The following is a 19,643-nucleotide window of genomic DNA, read 5'->3' as shown; positions in this document are numbered from 1 at the left end:
AATCATAGATTCCTGGTAATAGTAATAATAAAAGTAGTCACAGTGACATTTCAAAGTAAAATGAAAACTAAGACCTTGGAGGAAAAAATTAGTATATGCACCTTGGTCCACTTGCGCTTTGAGTAATGACACATGTTGATGGAGAATGCTACCAGGGTAAAAGTACCTCCCGGCCTCCTCAGCTGGGGGAGTGGATGTTTGGGGCTGGATTCAGGCTACAGGACTTCCCAGTGAAGTTTGTTCCTTAACTTACAGGTGATCAGCGCCACAAGATGTTGAAACTAATGGAGACCACAGAGATCATGTTCTAAGGGGCCTTCCTCCTCTGGGTAAGGAAATAGACCTAGAGAACGTAACTAATGTGTTTGTTGCAAAAAAAATAAAAATAAAAGCAAGACAGAAAACATGAACAAACCAAAAAACAAACCCTGGAAGCTTAAAGTAAGTTTTGACTTCTGTACATTGTTTATTGCATGCTGTCTGCCCAAGCTTGTCTGTCCTTGGCGTTGCGTAAACTGCTCATGATTGAGGAGTGGAGATAGCTTGTGGAGTTGAGACTTTAACCCTGACTCTAAAGCCCATTGATTTTTCACTGTAGCAAATCACTCCCACTTACGGGGGAATGAAAAGACTCACTTTGAAGTTAACACACCCTATTTTAGATATGGTATCCCATTTTCTTATTTCCAGCTACCATTAACAACAACCCTACTACCTTTTTGGATGATGTATAATTATAATTAGAAAATATCTATAATGATGGCACCTTGGTTTTGAATTTATGATTTTTGTCTGCTTGGAAGTAGACAAAACACACTACAGTCATGGTAAGGATTTTCCAGCTCAGTAGCCCCCATCTATTTTTATTTATTTTATTTATTTTTGTATTTTTGAGATGGAGTCTCCGTCTGTCACCCAGGCTGGAGTGGGGTGCAGTGACGTGATGTCGGCTCACTGCAGCCTCCACCCCCTGGGTTCAAGCAATTATCCTGCTTTAACCTCCCAAGTAGCTGGGATTACAGGTGCCCACCACCACACCCGGCTAATTTTTTTGTATTTTTAGTGGAGACAGGGTTTCACCATGTTGGCCAAGCTGGTTTCTAACTCCTGACCTCAGGCTATCCGCCCGCTTTGGCCTCCCAAAGTGTTGGGATTACAGGCGTGAGCCACCACACCCGGCCCCCCATCTATTTCATACAAGGAAAATTAGGTATAATTCATTGAAGTTTTTAAAAAGAAGAAAGATTCCATTGTACACATGCCATTATGCGTAAGCAAGGTAACATCAGCATGGAGGCTTGCTCTTGAGACGTGAGACATATGACAGGGATATAAATGCGCTACCATTTTGGGGAGTTTTGGCTCATTTCCTTTTCTCATTCTTTATTCTCCTTGTATAATTTCATCTTCTTCCATGAGTTCCATTTACATTTACATGCTGACATATACAACATCCATATTTCAGCCGAGGTCTTTTTCCTAAACTTGAAATCCATATGTGCAATTACCCACAGGTCATTAAAAATTGGATGTTCAGATGTAACATGTCTAGAATTAAATTTCACCACCCTCGAAACTGACTTGTTTCCTGCTGAATTCACTGTCTTAAAGAATGGATACTTCCCTCCATCCAGATGAATGCCCCAGAAACCTGAAAGTCACCTTAACATTACTTCATTCTCACCACCACCACCACCACCATCACAGTCAATCAATTAGCAAGTCGTGTTAAAGCTAGCTCCTAAATGTATCTTCTCTCTGTAGAAATTATGCAAATCCAGACCACCAGCAGCTCTTGCCACCTATCAGGCATTCCACTGCTTTCTCCTCAGGGCAGTTAAGTGATATCTCTGAAGGTCAAATCTCAGCCTGTGACTCAACTGACCAGTTCTTTTCTTGGGTTCCTAATGTCTTGAGAATAAAGTTCAAATTCTTTAGAGGGACTTATACAGTTTTTTTTGTTTGTTTTGGCATTGAGCCTCTACTTATCTCTTTAATTCATTGTCTTTCATCATTTTTCTCCTACTCTAGGAGCTACTTGCAATTCTCTTCCCAGTTGTGCTCTTGCCTTCAGCCCTCTTGCAGATGGTTCTTCTGTCCAAATCATTCTCTGCTCCTTCTTCTGCCTGGTTGATGGCATTCCTTCTTTGGCAAACACTTCCCTGAGTCAGGTTTAACTATCTATACCTCCAGTTTACTTCCAGCACATCAGTATTGACTGGAATGTAACAGACCATTTTCACTCTAACCCCCAGGTAATACTATAGAATTTTCCGATAACCATGTATTCCTTATTGCCTTTAAGGGTTTTACCAGCTATTGTGAAGTTAAATTACCTAAGTTTTCAGTACCCCAGTTTCTCAGTCTGTAAATTGGGAATACAATAAAAAACAATCTTATATGGCTGGCTTCCATTTATCAGTTACTGGATTAGCAGTCACTCTGTTCTCTCTGTACAACCTGACTGATGCCTGTGACCAGCTGAAATCTAGAAACTACCAGCCTCTCCCTAGAACAGCCTTTGCATATTTGCTCCTACCTGTCAGGTGCTGATCCACAGTAGTTACAGACTTGTTTATATATATTATTAATGTTACACAATATTGTGTAAACCAAATACAAGTGCAACAAGAAAATACCTTTGTTTCTATGATAATGAATTTGAAGGTTGGGAAAGATTCTTTAAAGGTAATCGATAAAACGATGCTATCCAATTAGATGAAGATAAGACAGTTGTAAATATGGGAGGAGGAGATTACAAATATCTAGGAGATTTTTTTGGAAAGGTTACTTTGCAAGTAAGATCTTGTTCCACTTTAATTGTATTTGGGAATTAATCAACAGAGGATGTTTTATGGGTGTGGCTTAAGCTTACTCAGAACTTAATGTGATCGTTGAGAGAGTAAAAGAGGATGACATGGAAAGAATACAGCGCACATTAAAAATCACTGTTCTACGTTTCGATATGTGCTTAACCATGTGGTCAATACAAAGGGGAACTAGTCCTACATGAAAACTTAATTTTTTTATTTTTATTTTTTTGAGACAGGGTCTCACTCTGTCACCTAGGCTGAAATGCAGTGGCGGGATATTGGCTCACTGCAGCCTCAACTTCCTGGGCTCAGGCGATCCTCCCACTTCAGCCTCCTGAATAGCTGGGACCACAGGCGCATGCCACAATACCAGTCTAATTTTTGTATTTTTTATATATGTATATATAGATATATATATATAGAGAGAGAGAGAGATGGCGTTTAACCATGTTGTCCAGTCTGGTCTTGAACTCCTGGGCTCAAGAAATCCATCTACCCGTTTCGGCATCCCAAAGTGCTGGAATTACAGGCATGAGCCACCTGCCTGGCTGAAACTTTACATCAATGTAATATTTTCACAGGCTTCTGAAACCTTTCATGAACCACAGGGCAGAGAGAACTTCCACTGGGTATCCATCTGGGCAGATGAGAACTAATATCTTTTGAGGTCCCTTACAGCTCTGTTCTGATTCCTTCACAGTAGAAAATAGGCATGAAGGCAGAGTGACAGCAAAGATAGTTGTAATAGAGGAAGAAGAGGTACATAAAATTCTGTTTAATCTCCCAAAATGTATCAGGGAGAAACAGTGACCTAGAAACAGGATTAGTGTATCACTGAATTCTCTGATACTCTTATGATGTCATTTTCTTGTATACACACACACACACACACACACACACACACAGGACACAGTGCTATCAAATGTTGAATCTCAGTTTTTGTGGCTAATGTCTTACAAATAAGAATTTAGTATGAGAAAGTCAAATTCATTTTGACCAGAGGTCTTTTAACATTTGAAATAAAATGAGATAAGATGTTGGATTTCTCTACTCCTTCAGAGGTTTACATTGGTTAACCAGTTAGTTGGAAGTTAGCTTTCCATTGGAAATTGCTGAGATCACACCAGACAGTTTCTCGTTTCCAGCTGTGTCCCAGTGAATGGCAAGTTTCATCCATTTTCAAAAGGGTCTCCTACCGCCCATTTTGTGGTGAGCATAACCCAACCCCAGTGCTCTTTTTGGTTTTCCTGGTCTTTTTTCTTTCTCTGGCAAGTGTGAGACTTTCTTATCTTGAGTGCTGGCAAGGCCAGTGACTCACCGATAAAAAGTAATAGAGGTGCTAAACTGTCAGTTTTAACATCCAAGGACAAGAATGAAAGCTAAACACTCAGTACTTGCTTTATCATTACAATGAATGACACAGTTTGTGTAAGTGTGAGCTGTGAAAAGGGAAAAGAGATAAGGCAAAGGAGGAAGAAAAGCACAAAAATCCCCAGATAATGATGCCAAAAGCAAATGTTGCTGTACTTTGTAACTTAACCATATCTTTTCCCATTCATTAAGGCATTTTAGAAGAAATAGATAACCTTCCTTTCTCTCTCTCTCTCACACACACACATACAAACACACAAAATGCACAGCTTCACTTAGAGAGCAGATTACTTTACACAACCCCTGCTATGAACATGTCTTAACTTTCAGAAAATATTTAGAAAAATAAAGATAGCCACCCATCTGTTTTTCTCAAGTTGGCCAACTGTGTGATATTATTTGAATTGAAAACAAAGTGTTATCTCAACTGCAAATTAATATATGCTATTTTGTATTTTACTCATTTCCCATGTCACCCTCTGGGAATAATGTAAGCTCTGAGGAAAACTCATACTGTAGACAACACTGGATATCCTGGAAATCATTTTGGAGCTGCTGGGAGTCTGGAGATGGGGTAGGGAATGGGAAAAGGGGGAGGGCGCCTTCAGCTTCCGCCAGACCCTCCTTAAGGCAGAGTGTCCTTTCCAGCAGTAGAGCCTTTGAGTGGTCTCCAGCTTTCCCATTCCTTTGAGAACCTCAGAACACTTTCTCTTCTTTTTCCAATCCTTGCTTCTTCTTCTTCTCTTTTTTTTTTTCCGTAGCCAGCTGCAATCCTAAAACTCCACTGAGAATCTCAACTCATGTAAAATAGCCTACCCTGTCAGGAATACAGAAATCTAAATGCTTGAAAAATTGTCAGAGAAGAAGCGGGGTGGTCAGAAGGTGAAACGCTGTAACTTTGGATTTCCTCACACTTCTATGCTCCATTTTTCTCACCTGTAAAATCCAGTGAAAAATTATACCTTGCTGTACCGTAGTACAATATTTTGTAACTATAATGTCCCATATAGATTCTAGTTCCTATTACTTCCAAATTGCTGTTTTCATTATTCAGGGAGACAAAGTGAGTGCGCTACGGAAACATCCCACTGCTGAGATTAATTTCCAATGGAATGTTGGGATTAAGTAAACCTTCAACTATTAATATAAAATAGAATGAGGAAAATAATATTTAATTTTAAAATGAAAACAAAACTTAAACCACTTTTAACCTTAATACAAGGCTCTAAATCTGTCTGTTATGACAGCATACTGTACATATTCTGAGATTTTTTTTAGTAGGAATTTTATTATGCCATCTCAAGAAGTTACTGCATAACTCAATTTGTTATGATTTATGCCGTGAGTTCAGAAAGAATCATTAGGCTTATTTACTAAAAAGGCTTATATATCCCTCCTGGGAACTTTTTTGCAGAATGTTTTTCTCCCACTTCTTGGATGAACAGTTGGCCTATGCACTATTCTAAGAATTAATTTGCATTTCAGAACCATGAGAGCACTTATACATGAGTTATTTATTGCTTTTATTTATAGTTTCATCCTCTTACACATATTACATTTACCCAGGCCTGACTATCAAATTATTAAGGTGACTTTGTCATAAACATTGTCAGAATCAAGTTCCCTGCACTAAAAGCTCTGCTTCTGTCCCTAAATATAAGGATCGCTATCGAGTTACAATATGATTCCACATATGTATTTTCAAATAGACAGTGAGGGATAATTTGGTGGAATGGGGTCAGTTTCAGCAAGATGCTGTGCACCTGTCACAGTACGGACAGTACGGATACTTTCTTGCTAACATCTTAAAATTTAGCCCAAAGCTTTCCACACTTCTGCTATGTATATACATCCATGCAGAAAGATTTCTGCTGAAATACTGACGTGGAGCATGAAGATGCTCTGCAAGAACACCTCACTCATCTGCTTGCCCCAGGCACAACTGTGACTACAGCAGGAAACCTCTTCTGCTCTCACGGCAGTTATTTCAGACTTGAAAAACTTTTTTTTCAGTCAGAACATTCATCTTTACAGCCCACATAAATAAACTTCTGCTCTCTTGTCATTTGAGTATGTTTCATCTATTTTTTTCCTGGGCAAAATGGAAGCTGTCACCAGCAATATTCCTTAGCTATCTCTTTGCAAATTAAATAATTACAATTTTTTTTTTTTTTTTTGAGATGGAGTCTCGCTCTGTCACCCAGACTGGAGTGCGGTGGCATGATCTCTGCTCACTGCAACCTCCGCCTCCCAGGTTCAAGTGATTCTCCTGCCTCAACCTCCTGAGTAGCAGGGATTACAGACACGCACCACCATGGCCAGCTAATTTTTTGTATTTTTAGTAGAGACGGGGTTTCACCGTGATGGCTAAGCTGGTTTTGAACTCCTGTCCTCAAGTGATCTGCTCGCCTTGGCCTCCCAAAGTGCTAGGATTACAGGCATAAGACACGGCACCCGGCCTAATAGTTACAATTATTTTAAACACTTTTGCATGAACACTACTGTTCTTCTATCTCACACTCTCATGTGTATCAGGGATGTCTTTCTGCTTATGTGCCTTATAGAAATGAATATGGAGACATTGAGGTATGAGGCCCTTTCAGCTATACAAATGATATTTGACATTTATCAAGCTCTTATTACTCTTACTATTCTCTAGATATTTGATATTATTAACTAATTTATTTTTTATAATCACCTTCTAAGTTATTATCCCCATATTACCAGATAAGGAAACAGAGGGATGGAGATGCTAAGGAATTTACCTGTGATGGAGTTGGGATACAAACTCAGTCAACCTGACCTCACAGTGTACCCTTTGACCACTATGCTACCCTGCTTTCCACTAGAGTCAGAAGAAGCAGGGATTTTCACTGTCTTCCTTAGTGCTAAAAAGGAGTTTCCAATAGATTGAAATCAATAAGGAAAGTATGGACCTTGCCTGGTTTTTTGAAGGTGGTCAGTTGCAATCACTCCCCCTCCTTTTTTTTCTCCTTTCCTCATTGATCCAAAAAAGATTCATTTTATGCAGATGTATGAATCAATCACTTTAGGGTCCGATTTGTGAAGGTTGATGTCCTGCCCAGATATCAGAGTAGTGCTCGGAATCTAACCATTAGAGATGAACTATGGGGTTCAGACATTACTGTCTTTCTGAAGTCCTCTTTGGCAATATCAATACACCCTCACCTCCAGGAGTGTTACATAAGGTATCATTGACATTTTAGGGTCAGTGTTCTATAAAACTAAGTTTGGCTCACAGGAGAACCTAGGTGGTTGGTAATCAGAAGAGGAAAAGGATGCAGAAAGGGAAACAGGCTTTTCTTTCTTCACAGTTTTGTCTAGGGCTGCACCTAATTAGGGGAACCATGAATGGGGTGCATGTGGTCCCACAAGTCCAGGGAAATGAAATATTAATGCTAGAGATTGTTTTTACTGTTGAGATACTTCACACGTGGTAACAGAATTTTTCTTTTTGTTTATGGGCAAATGCTAATTTTTATGCTTTTCTAACTTCTGAACAGTATAAGGAAAAAATGTTAAACAAAAGTATCCCAAATTGGCTGAGTTTAAATTCTAGTTTCCCATTCAGCTTTTTATGTTTTGAGGCTGAGCTTCAAGTCCACTGCCAAAGGAACATCTCAGAGGCTTCCGTTCTTTAGGAGACTACCTGAGTCACCTCAGTGAGGCCTGAGTTAGAATCTTCCCTCAAATTCAGACACAACACAAATTCTAAAAGTCATTATATTCATTTAAGTTATATTCATTGTCTTAATTTATACTTAAGCCATTCAGTAACATGATAAATACTTTCTGCTATGAGTAACACAATACACATCATGAAAATGAACCTACTAGAATTCTGATAAAATCTATATTTTCTGATAAGAGAAAGTACTAGAGACATATACTCCTTGTGTTAAAAGCTGTGAATTCATTTTTGAATTTTTATTATCATCCAATATTGAGAGCTCTAATTATGATTTTATCAGTCTATGCACAAAAGTAATTCATATAAAAGTATATCGAATTTTTCAGATATATAAAAAATATGTTCTTAAAAGTAAAGCTTATTTGGGCAGTTAGTCCTAGAACATTAAATTATTTAATGTAATGGTAATATTTTTTAAAGCCAAGGCATCTTAACAATAGGAATTTGGATAAAACATTTATTTCACCTAATGAAAATACATTATGAGGAAGTTAACGGAAACATGAATAATTAATTGCATTAAATGTCAGTAGGTCTGTTCCAAAAGGATTCTATAGCATTAACAGTTGATGGACATTTTCTTGAAGTTTGTGATTACTCATTTAAATTGATAAGCTTGTGAAGTAAACAAGAAAATATACTATGTTTTTACCATAACTTTAGATCTTTTTCTATAGTGTTCATGAGAGTACATGACAAATGTCTCAAGGTGAGGATAGTATTCTCCATCATGTTGACAATTATACTTGAGTTCTGGTGATCTAAGACAAGAATGGTAGAAACAAAATTATGCATAATTTGAACATACTGATAGCAGCCACAAAAGCTCTTTCTAAAAGTTTTGCCCTAGGCAAGTTTTTAAAAATCATCTTTTATAGAATCACTCAAATGTAGTATTCTTGCCTCCATTAAAAATAGCTTCAATATCCTAAGGCAATCCATATTTGGTAACTATAGTTACATCTTTAAGATGCATTTTATATATGACTAGATCTGAGATTAAGAGCTGTCAGCTTCTTATAACTCTGATATTTAAAAGAATAAAAAGTTTAGGTCAGAGAATCTTTAAAATATCTTTCATCTTTTATCCTCCTTAATTATGAAACTTTATCCTGAATATGATTCCTCTGTCTACAGTTTAGAAGGCACAACACACTAAGATAAAACTGAACAATTTATAGATGATGGTGGTTCTCCAAGGATGATCGGTGTAAATCTAGCATCAGACATGGAGGAGGATTATTGAACACGAAAACTATTCAAGCCAGGTATGGTGGCTCATGCCCGTAATCCCAGCACTTTGCATTGCCAAGGTGGGAGGATCACTTGAGGCTAGGAATTCGAGGTTACGATGAGCCATGATCATGGCACTGCACTCCAGCCTGGGTGACAGTGACCCTGTCTCTAAAATAATAATAATAATAATAATAATAATAATAATAATAATAATAATAAACCAGAAAGACTATTTGGCTCTTTCCCAACTTACTGAATTAGATATTCTACAGATGGGTTCTGGGGATCTGCAGTTTAACACACCCTCCAAAATTTGAGAATCTGCAAGTTGCTACTCTGGAATTGTGAGGAAGAAGTTCTATTACCATGTAGCTCTTCTTATGCTTTCTTTCCATGGGTGATGAAATGCTAAGCGTGCATAAACTCTTCTCTTTTTCCATCTTATTCCATCAAAGAATATAGATGAATCTTAAGGAATACAGAAAAAGACACTCTGATTCTATCTTGAGTAATCATCATAGCCTGGACAAGTTTGGAAATTTGAAGAAAGGCGGAGGGATATTTACTGGACAAGAATACCTTCTGTGATGTGAAGGAATAGATACTTATATGGTAAATAACCATGAAGAATCTGCTGCTGTACAAACTAATTTGTACAGTCAGCCAGCACAGAAATATCAGATATCCACATAGCAGCAGGCCACATCATTCACTTGTCTATTTATGCAACTGACAAAAGGAGAATCATTTAAATGAAAGTTATGAAAAATCCAGAGATAAGGAAATTCCTGTGTATATTTTTATTGTAACACTTGTTAGGGGTGTGTGGGTGTGTGTATGTGTGTGTATGTGTGTGTGTGTTGGTTGGTTTATTTCCAGTGATGTGAACTCCTTGCATCTTGAGTCCAGGGCCTGTCTTAATGATCTGAATACCCATCTCAGCTAGTAGTATCACTTTTTATCCACTCACCCAAATTCTTAGGGATCTTCCTCACTCCTCTCTTTCTCTCACAGTTTACAACCCACCTCCCACCTCAGCAAGCTCTGTCAGCTCTACTTTGAAAATACATACTGATTCTGACCAGTGTCAACACCTCCACTCCCACCACCCTATTTCAGCCATCATCGTCTTTCACCAGAATTAATGGGAAAGCCCCTTACCCCATCTCTGATACTAGTCTCAAATCCTGTAATCATTTCTTCACAAAGCAACCCATGTCTCCTGGTTAAGCATGGACCAGATTCCGCTGCTCTCCCACTCTGAATCTTCCCATGGTTTCTCTCACACTTGGAATAAAATCCAGAGGTTTGCCTGAGGTCTACCAGGCCCCACAGGATCCATTTGCTTTCTCAACCTTATCTCTCCCTGGAAATACCACACTTGCTCCCCTTCCTTTTATTTCTGGCACATACCAAGGCTATTATCATCTGAGGCCAGTTGCCCTTGCTGTTCATTCCACCTGGAACGCCAGAGCCTCATGCCTCATTCTCGCCTCCTTAAGGCCTCTTTTCAAATTTCGCTTTCCAGAGAAACTTTCCTAACCACATCTTCAAAATAGCTTTCTTCCTCTCCCTGCCTCCAGGCAATCTCTAGTCCTTCTGGGACTTATTTTTCTTCTTTGTATTACCACTATCTGAAATTATATCTGTATTTTGTATTGTTTATGCCCTCCACCAGAATATAAGCCCCGCAGGGTAGGAACTTGGTCCTGTTTACCACTGAAACTCCATGCCCAGAGCAATGCCAGCCATGCTGTAGTAATCAACAAAACCTTATAGAATGTCTAATCCCCAGTGCTGACACATAACCAGAGCTTCACATATCTATGCTGAGGGTCTAAATGAATGAATATTAGAAGCTTTGTTTTTCTGGTTGCAAATATTCCCCTTGAGCAGAATGTACTCCGTACAGGTGGCCATTCTAGCCTAGTCCTGAATTCTATTTCCTTGACCATATTTCCCCATGGGAAGGTTTATTTTCTCTTGTTTGAATGAAGGAAGTCAAGGAGTGGTCTATTTCTTATTAATTAAAAAAATATTTGGGGTTTATTTCATCCTGTAAAGTAATCAGAAATTAATTTTGCCCAACAGAAGGATACAGGGTGACATTCAAGTTATCATTGAAGCAAGTCAATATGAGCGATAAAACAACAGAGACTTAATAATGGGCAATTCTCTACTTGTTTCTATCTTACTCTTCTCCAGTAGGACCTAAATATTCTAAAACAATCCAGTTGTGTCTCCTTGTAATTTCAGATTCCTCAAGAGATGACCAGGGGACACTGAATTAGGTTTTAGACACAAGCTGTCTTACTGTCACATTTCTAAACAGAAAGTCTTTCTTTATGGAACAAAAACAGTAGAACGTGTAGCTGGAAAGCTAAATGGAGAAGCTAAGACCAAGCAGCACTTTGGTCTCATGGAACAGTGTCTTTCTATTAGTACCTTAAAAAGTATCTTCAAAATATCATCTGCTTTCATAGGAAGAGAAGTATACCCTCTGATAATATTATCCAAAATGTTTTGGAAACTGACATTAATGATGAATGCAAAATAAAATCATATAATAGCTTTATGTTACAGTTTCTTCCCCATCTTAGAATCAGTCTGTGGAGAATTTCAATTTGTAGACAATTGATTCCCACATGTGAATTATAGTTAAATTACACCAGTGATGTCACTGATGTGGAATAAAAAGTGCTGTGAATTTTAGTGATCGCTATTTCACCACAGCTGTGAGCAATGTGTTCCATAAAGACTGGTATAATTCTCCCAGGAGTCATGTTAAAAACTTCACTCTTGCAACTTGTAAGCAACTAATGCTTAAAAATGTATGCAAAAGACACTTACCCACAAGGTCAGTATTTTATGTATTTCCTAGCTAACAAGTTTTAAAAAGTTCTTGTATTATTATCTCCATTAAACATTAGGCTAAAGTCCAGCATATGCTATGTAAATAAGCAAGTCTGCAAATTAAAGTAAGAGAGTGATCAAATACAATAAAGGTGATTTTCTGGTTTGAAACAAAAGCATAAGCACGCGATGTCTTTCAACTTTAAATATTGAAGAAAAATAGCCTGGGTCAAAGGTAGAACAAGATTTTTCTTAAAGAGCTTTAGGATTGCCTACTTTTATTTTGGTTGGATTAAAGCAAATCGTTTGCATTACTGTAACCTGGGTCAGAGCTGGCCTGCGGGGATGGCTATGTGCCCAGCAGACCCACTCCACCAGGGAACTGCCATGGTGGCCCTATCCACAGGTGTCCCATGGAGCACAGTCCTCTCCTTGTGGGGTCTCAATGAGTCACCATTGAATTTTCATTGAAGAGAGAAAGTTTCCCAAAAGAAAAACAACAACCGGCAACTAAAAATAAGCAGCTGTATTTAGTGTGGAGAAAGTGAAATTATTTCTTATATCCAGAATCCTTTACCTTTTTGCCCAAATCTGATGTGGTATGACTCTTAACAGATTACAGTCTTTGTCTAAGACATCTGTCTGGGTCCTTCTTGGCCACATTTTGCAAAAGGAGTATTTATTCCAGTCATTGAAAAAAATAGAGACTCAGGCCCGGCGGGGTGGCTTACGCCTGTAATCCCAGCACTTTGGGAGGCCGAGGTGGGCGGATCACGAGGTCAGGAGATCGAGACCATCCTGGCTAACATGGTGAAACCCCATCTCTACTAAAAATACAAAAAAATTTAGCCAGGCTTGGTGGCAGGCGCCTGTAATCCCAGCTACTTGGGAGGCTGGGGGAGGAGAATGGCGTGAGCCCGGGGGGCGGAGCTTTCAGTGAGCCGAGATCGCGCCACTGCACTCCAGCCTGGGCGACAGAGCAAGACTCCGTCTCAAAAAAAAAAAAAAAAAAATATAGAGACTCTTGGGTTGAGATTATGTGGGGGAAAAAAAGGGTTATTTGGGACAACAGTTGATAAAAAGATTATCAAGAGTGAACGTGGATAATGTCTTTGCTATGTGTCCCTACTATTATGAGCACTGAGAATGCAGAAATTATTTCTAAGTTATTTATCACCATACTCCCTGAACCTAGCTAAGTGTCCAGGGCCTAGAACATTGTACATGCTCAAGAGGTGTGTGTGTGTGTATGTGTGTGTGTTGAAATGAATAAAGGGAGAAGGGAAAAACTTAAAGAGGGAAAATGACCACGATACTGAGTATCAGGTCTAGAAAGTGATATATGGCCATTTTCAGAAGAACATGTAGATCCCTGAGCCGGAAGAACTAGGCTGTTGAACAAAGGACAAATCAGTGTGGATGTTAAGAACTAAGATGGTGAACTCTGCCAGGACATTGGGTGCCTTTCTAAAAAGTCCCAATAGTGTGGAAACAAAGCTGCCCGACAGCTTATGGAAACTGTTTATGACAGCCACAAATCCCCAATGGACATATTTGCTCCTGTGGCAAGTCCCACTCAGCAACACCTGACTCACTGGCCAGTGCTCCCTTTCCTTGCAACACTCCCTCCTCCTGCTCTTCCCACTCGAGTGTACATGAATCTTAAGAGCACGTGGATCTGTCTCTAGGCCTGGAAGACATAGAAAGGTTTCCAAAGACACTTCATTTACAATCAGGAAGTCTCTCAGACATCATGCTATTTTGGCTTAATTAAGAAAAAAGATCCTTGACAGCTACAAGTGGAAAGTTCTTGGGATGGGATAGCCTTTAATAGCCCCAGACTTGGCAACCTTCTAAGAAGAAATCCTGCCAGTTCTTAATTTTAAAACTAAGGCTATATTTATGCAACACTTAAACAACTGGTTAATTCAGTGAAACTATCGCCCCAATTTAATTTGACGACATGTAAATGAACAGAACTTTGATTAACTAATTCACCTTCCAACTACTTGTCAAGATCTTCCAAACGTGGGCTGATTTCTATTTCACACAGCTGAGATTTATGATATCATTAAAGAGCTAAGATTCAGTGACTTTAAACTATGCTTGAATTATAACTTAAAACAATGTCTTACCTTAATAATGGTAGGGATATGAAGATTTGCTTTCAAACTTAGTGCAACATTTCTGGCTTTTAAGTTTTAGTGACATATTTATCAAGGGCAACTAGGTGCTGAGTGCTCAAACGCACCTGTAATTATGCTTTTATCTTATGTTCAGAAAACTATAGCAGCCTTATTTTTTTTCTACATTTTGTGACACTAATCTCTTTCCTCTAATCTGTTTTATACTACTAAGGAAATCTCCTTAAATATTATTTCATAGTTTTCCTCCTCAGAAAACTTCAACATTATGTATGTATACATATCTCATTATACCCAATATAATTGAACCTATAAAAATAATAAAAATATAAATAGGTATACACCAGAGTGATGCATATGGAAGTGTTTTAAAGATTCTTGTTTATAATTTGTGTTTTATTATTTTCTGCAATGCGTCTTACCTATGTAAAATAAGTTCATTTGCTTTTTTTTTGAAGATTCAGTAACTCAATTTTCTTGATTTAAAAAAAAGAAAATGGTGGAAAGCATATATGAGTGTAGAAATAATCAAAATATAATAGTAATCACTATTAATGTAAATAGACGAAACTTTCTCGTTAAAAACAGATGTCAAATTGGATTTAAAAACAAATAAAATACAAAAATCAAGCTGCATTATGTTTACAGGATATACACTTAAAACTTCTGGATAAAGATTTAAAGCCAAAAGACAGACAAACTCTGTTTACCACTCATTGATAAACAAAAGAAAGTTAATGTAGTCATTTTATTATCAGAAAAAGTAAACTTTAAGAGGCATTCCTAGAGATAAAGAATTCAACCACTGCTAAGATATAATAGTGCTATTCTTATATGCACCTAATAATATAGTCTCTGGGTATAGCCAGAGATTTTATACTACGTCTCTCAGTAACTGATAAATCAAGCAGAAAAAAATCAACAATTCCACAGAAGATTTGAACAGTACAATTAACAAATTTGATCTGTGTAACATTCAGAGAACATCATACTCCACAACTGGGGTATAAATATTCTTTTCAAATACAGGAAAAACTTTATGAAAGTTGACTGCATTCTAGGGCATAAAGATATACTCAACAAATATTAAGCCATTGATAACCATATAGCTCACATTTCTTAAATACCACCCAGGGAAGTAAAAAATCAATCTAGGCATAATTCTAGGCAAAGTTGACTACGTTCTAGGGCATAAAGATATACTCAACAAATATTAAGCCATTGATAACCATATAACTCACATTTCTTAAATACCATCCAAGGAAGTAAAAAATCAATCTAGGCATAATTCTAGGAAGAAAAAAACAAATATCTGAAAACTTAAAAATACATTTTCAAATAACTGATAGGTTTAAAGAAAGAAATCATAATTGAAATGTTAAGTATTTAAAACTAAATAATAACAAAAATATATTACAAAACCTGTGGGTTGAAAGTAAAGTAAATTTTGGAATGAATTTCATAGCCTTAAATATTTTAATTATATAAGAATGCTCAGAATTAATGAGCCAGACTTTATCCTAGAAAACCAAGGTTAATTTGGTAGCAAATTAATTAATTTAATTTACTGCATTAATAGATTAAAGGAGAAGTGCTTAATTATATTAATAAATACAGAAAAAAAGTTTGGTAAATTCAATATTTATTAATGATAGAAAGATCTTAGCAAGCTAGGAATAAAAGGGAATTTCCCAAATCTGAAAAAGGTCATATCCAGAAGTATATTATAAATGTCATACTTGGAGTGAAATATAATCCAGAACAAGACAAATATGCTCATTATCATAATTTCTAACCAGTTTAAAAGAGTTTTGCAAATGTATTTGATAACAAAATCTGTATACAAAATTCAATTGTATATCCACATGCCTGTAACAATCAGGAAATGTAATTAATGTAATTAAACAATCAGGAAATGTAATTAAAATAAAACAAACCAAAAAACTTTTTTTAATAGCTCTTAAATCAACAATAACAATAATAACCACCATGACAACAAAAAAACTATTAAAATACACTAATGTCTTTAATTGAGAAAATTATAACATTTTATTGTAAGATATTAAGTAATACCTAAATAAGTAGAGACATATACAGGTTGAGCATCTCTAATTGAAAGTCCAAAATCTGAAGTGCTTCAGAATCCTAAACACTTTGACCACTGACATAATGCCACAGGTGGAGAAATTTTACACCTGATGTCATGTGACAGGTCGCCGTCAAAATGTAGACAAAACTTTGTTTCATGCACAAAATGATTCAAAATATTGTATAAAATTACTTCAATCTATGTGTATAAGGTGTATATAAAATGTATGTAAATTTCGTGTTTAGACTTGGTTTTCATCCCAAGATGTCTCATTATATATATTCAAATACCTCAAAATTCAAAACAATCCAAATGCTTCTGGTCCCAAACATTCTGGATAAGAGATGCACAACCTATATACCATGTTCTCAGGCATTATAAGGAAGTGAATTCTCTCAACTTTGGTCTGAAAATTCAAATTAATTTCAACCTGGTTTTTCATGGAATTGGACAAACTAATTCTACCGTTTGTATCGATGAACAGAGATGATCCATGTGCCACTTGACCAATCAGATATTGTGACAGTGGACAGTGTGGTGTTGTCACAGTACAAAAAAAATAGAACATTAGGACCAAATAAAGAACCTAGACAGAGATTCTTTCCTATTTGGTATTTGGCTTTTGGAAGAAGAGACATTGCAAATCAGTGGGAAAAGAAAAAAACAATGTAATTAATGATGCTGGAAAAAATGATGACCCCTGAGGATGAAAAGTGAAATTGAAGCCCTATCTCATCTCACACTCAAAAATCAATCCCAGTTGGATTAAAGACCTAAATGTGAAATGCAATATTTAAGAAATGTACTTTAAAAAGACAATATACCTCTGTATATCCTGTTGTTGGGATATAGAAGCATCTCTTAACATATTTAAATGCATTTAAATTAAGTATTTCTGGGCTGGGTGCAGTGGCTCATGTCTGTAATCCCAGCACATTGGGAGGCTGAGATGAGTGGATCACTTGAGCTCAGGAGTTTGGGACCAGCCTGGGCAACATAGCGAAACCTTGTCTCTCTCAAAAATACAATTAGCCAGGTGTGGTGGCATGCACCTGTCATCTCAGCTACCTCGGAGGCCGAGGTGGAAGGATCACCTGAGCCCAGGAGGCAGACGTTGCAGTGACCTGAGATAGCACCACTCCACTCCAGCCTGGGCAACAGACCAAGGCTGTCTCAAATTAATTAATTAATTATTTCTGTTCAGAAAAACACTGTTTCAGGAAACACACACACACACACACACACACAGAGAGAGAGAGAGAGAGAGTAAAAGATAAGCCAGGGACTGGGAAAGAATATTTCCAACACATGTCACTGAAAAATGTTTGCTAACTAGTATATACAAAGTCCTCCTATGGTTTAAAAAGGGGAGAAAACCTAACAAAAGCGAATAGAGAAACTGGCAAAAGGCATGAATAAACATTTCACAGAAGAGGAAATCAGAAAAGTCCATAAGCATATGAAAAGATGATAAACATCATTAGTAATGAAGTAAAATATAATTTATTTACATGTTAAATCACAATGAGGTATTTTATTATGCACCAAATTGGCAAAGATTTTCAAAGTCAGAAAATATCAAGTGTTTACATGGATATAGGACAGAGACTGGCTAACTTTCCGTAAAGGGCCAGATAGTAATTATTTTAGGATTTGCATAAATTTTCTCATAACTACTTGACTGTGCTGTTGTATTACAAAAGCAGCTGCACACAATAACTCACCAAATGAACATAATTTTCTTCCAATAAACCTTTATTTACAAAAACAGGCAGCAAACTTGATTGGGTTCGTGGCTGAGATTTGCTGATCTCTGATGTGGAGGAAAAGAGAAATCACGTGGGAGTATAAATTGGTATAAACCTTGGAAATAATCTTTGAAACTAGTTTGTGTACAGTGTATCCTGGCATCTACTGTATAGGAACTCCAGCATATGTACACCAAAGGAATGTACAAGAATGTTCATGGCAGTTTGCTTATAGTAACAAAATAACAGAACAACTTGTTTTAGCCTATTCAGGCTGCTATAATAATATATCATAAATTGGGTAGCTTGTGAGCAACAGGAAATTTATTTCTCACAGTTCTGGAGGCTGGGAAGTCAAAGATCAAGGTGCCAGCAGATTCAACATCTGATAAGGGCCTGTTCACAGACAGCACTTTCTCACTGTGTCCTCATGTGGCAAAGGGTGGGAGTCCCTCTTGGATCTTCTTTATAAGGGCACTATCCCATTTATGAGGGCTCTTCCCAGGTGACCTACTATGCTCTCAAAGGCCTCACCTCCTTGTATCACTACATTGGTTATACTCATTCAGATTATAGCATGATATGGTTAGGCTTTGTGTTCCCGCCCAAATTTTATCTTGAATTATAATTCCCATAATCCACACTTGTCGAGGGAGAGACCAGGTGGAGGTAATTAAATCATAGGAGAACTTTCCCCCATGCTGTTCTTGTGATAGTGAGTGAGTTCTCACGAGACCTGATGGTTTTATAAGGAGCTCTTCCTCTTCACTCAGTACTTCTCCTTCCTGCTGCTGTGTGAAGAAGGTGCCTTGTTTCTCTCTAGCCTTCCACCGTGATTGTAAGTTTACTGAGGCCTCCCCACCCATGCAGAACTGAGAGTCAATTAAACTTCTTTCCTTGATAAGTTACCCAGTCTCAGGTATGTCTTTATTGGCAGTGTGAGAACGGACTAATACACGGCATAACTCACATTATATCATCAGTAACATGGATAAATGTATTTTGTAATGTTGATACAAAGAAATGCTATGCAACAGAGCTAGACGCAGTAATTCGTGGATGCATCTGAAAAACATAGTAGTGTAAAAAAGGAGTGATCACCAAGGAATATGTACAGTATGAGCCCATTTGAATAAAGTACAAATAAACAGACAACACTAAAATACATGTGTGTGTGTGTGTGTATATATATATATATATATATATATATATATAAAATTTGAATCACATGCTATGTGACCACACTAAATTGAGAAGCAAGACAATAATTAGTACAAACTTTAGGAATGTGTTCACCTCTTGGGGGAAGGACAGACTGAGATCTGGGAAGGCCAAACAAGGGCTTCTAAAATACTGGGAATGTTCTCTTTCTCAGTGAAGTTAGTAGACCTTTAGTTGTTGGTTTCATTTTATTCCTTAAATGCTAAGTATGTATTTTATATACTCTTGCATATGTGATATTTTGTAACAATATATCAATTCAACTGCAGTCTGAAATCAAATTAAATTACGTTTCAGGAAGATCACTCTGGCAGAGGTATTTGGTACAAACTAGAAGAGGAGGAAAGTAGTGTCAGGAAGACTGGGTTAGGAGAATGTTATAGTATTCCCTGCATAAGGAGTGGTAGTCATGTGATTTGAGAAAAAGGAGTACCTTTAATAAATGTTTTGAGGTAA

General features: G+C 37.3%; 1 long non-coding RNA gene across 1 annotated transcript in view; it reads left to right on the top strand.

The window, feature by feature from the left end:
- LOC129526051 (uncharacterized) overlaps positions 1-19,643 on the top strand; it is a 153,652-nt gene that overhangs the window by 611 nt on the left and 133,398 nt on the right. The window contains exon 2 of the long non-coding RNA XR_010129316.1: positions 256-329. This is a non-coding gene — a long non-coding RNA (uncharacterized lncRNA). The remainder of the gene's footprint in view (positions 1-255; positions 330-19,643) is intronic.

This window comes from Gorilla gorilla, chromosome 10, assembly GCF_029281585.2.
Source record: "Gorilla gorilla gorilla isolate KB3781 chromosome 10, NHGRI_mGorGor1-v2.1_pri, whole genome shotgun sequence".
Taxonomy (NCBI): Eukaryota; Metazoa; Chordata; class Mammalia; order Primates; family Hominidae; genus Gorilla; species Gorilla gorilla.
This window is presented reverse-complemented; position numbering and strand designations above follow the sequence as displayed.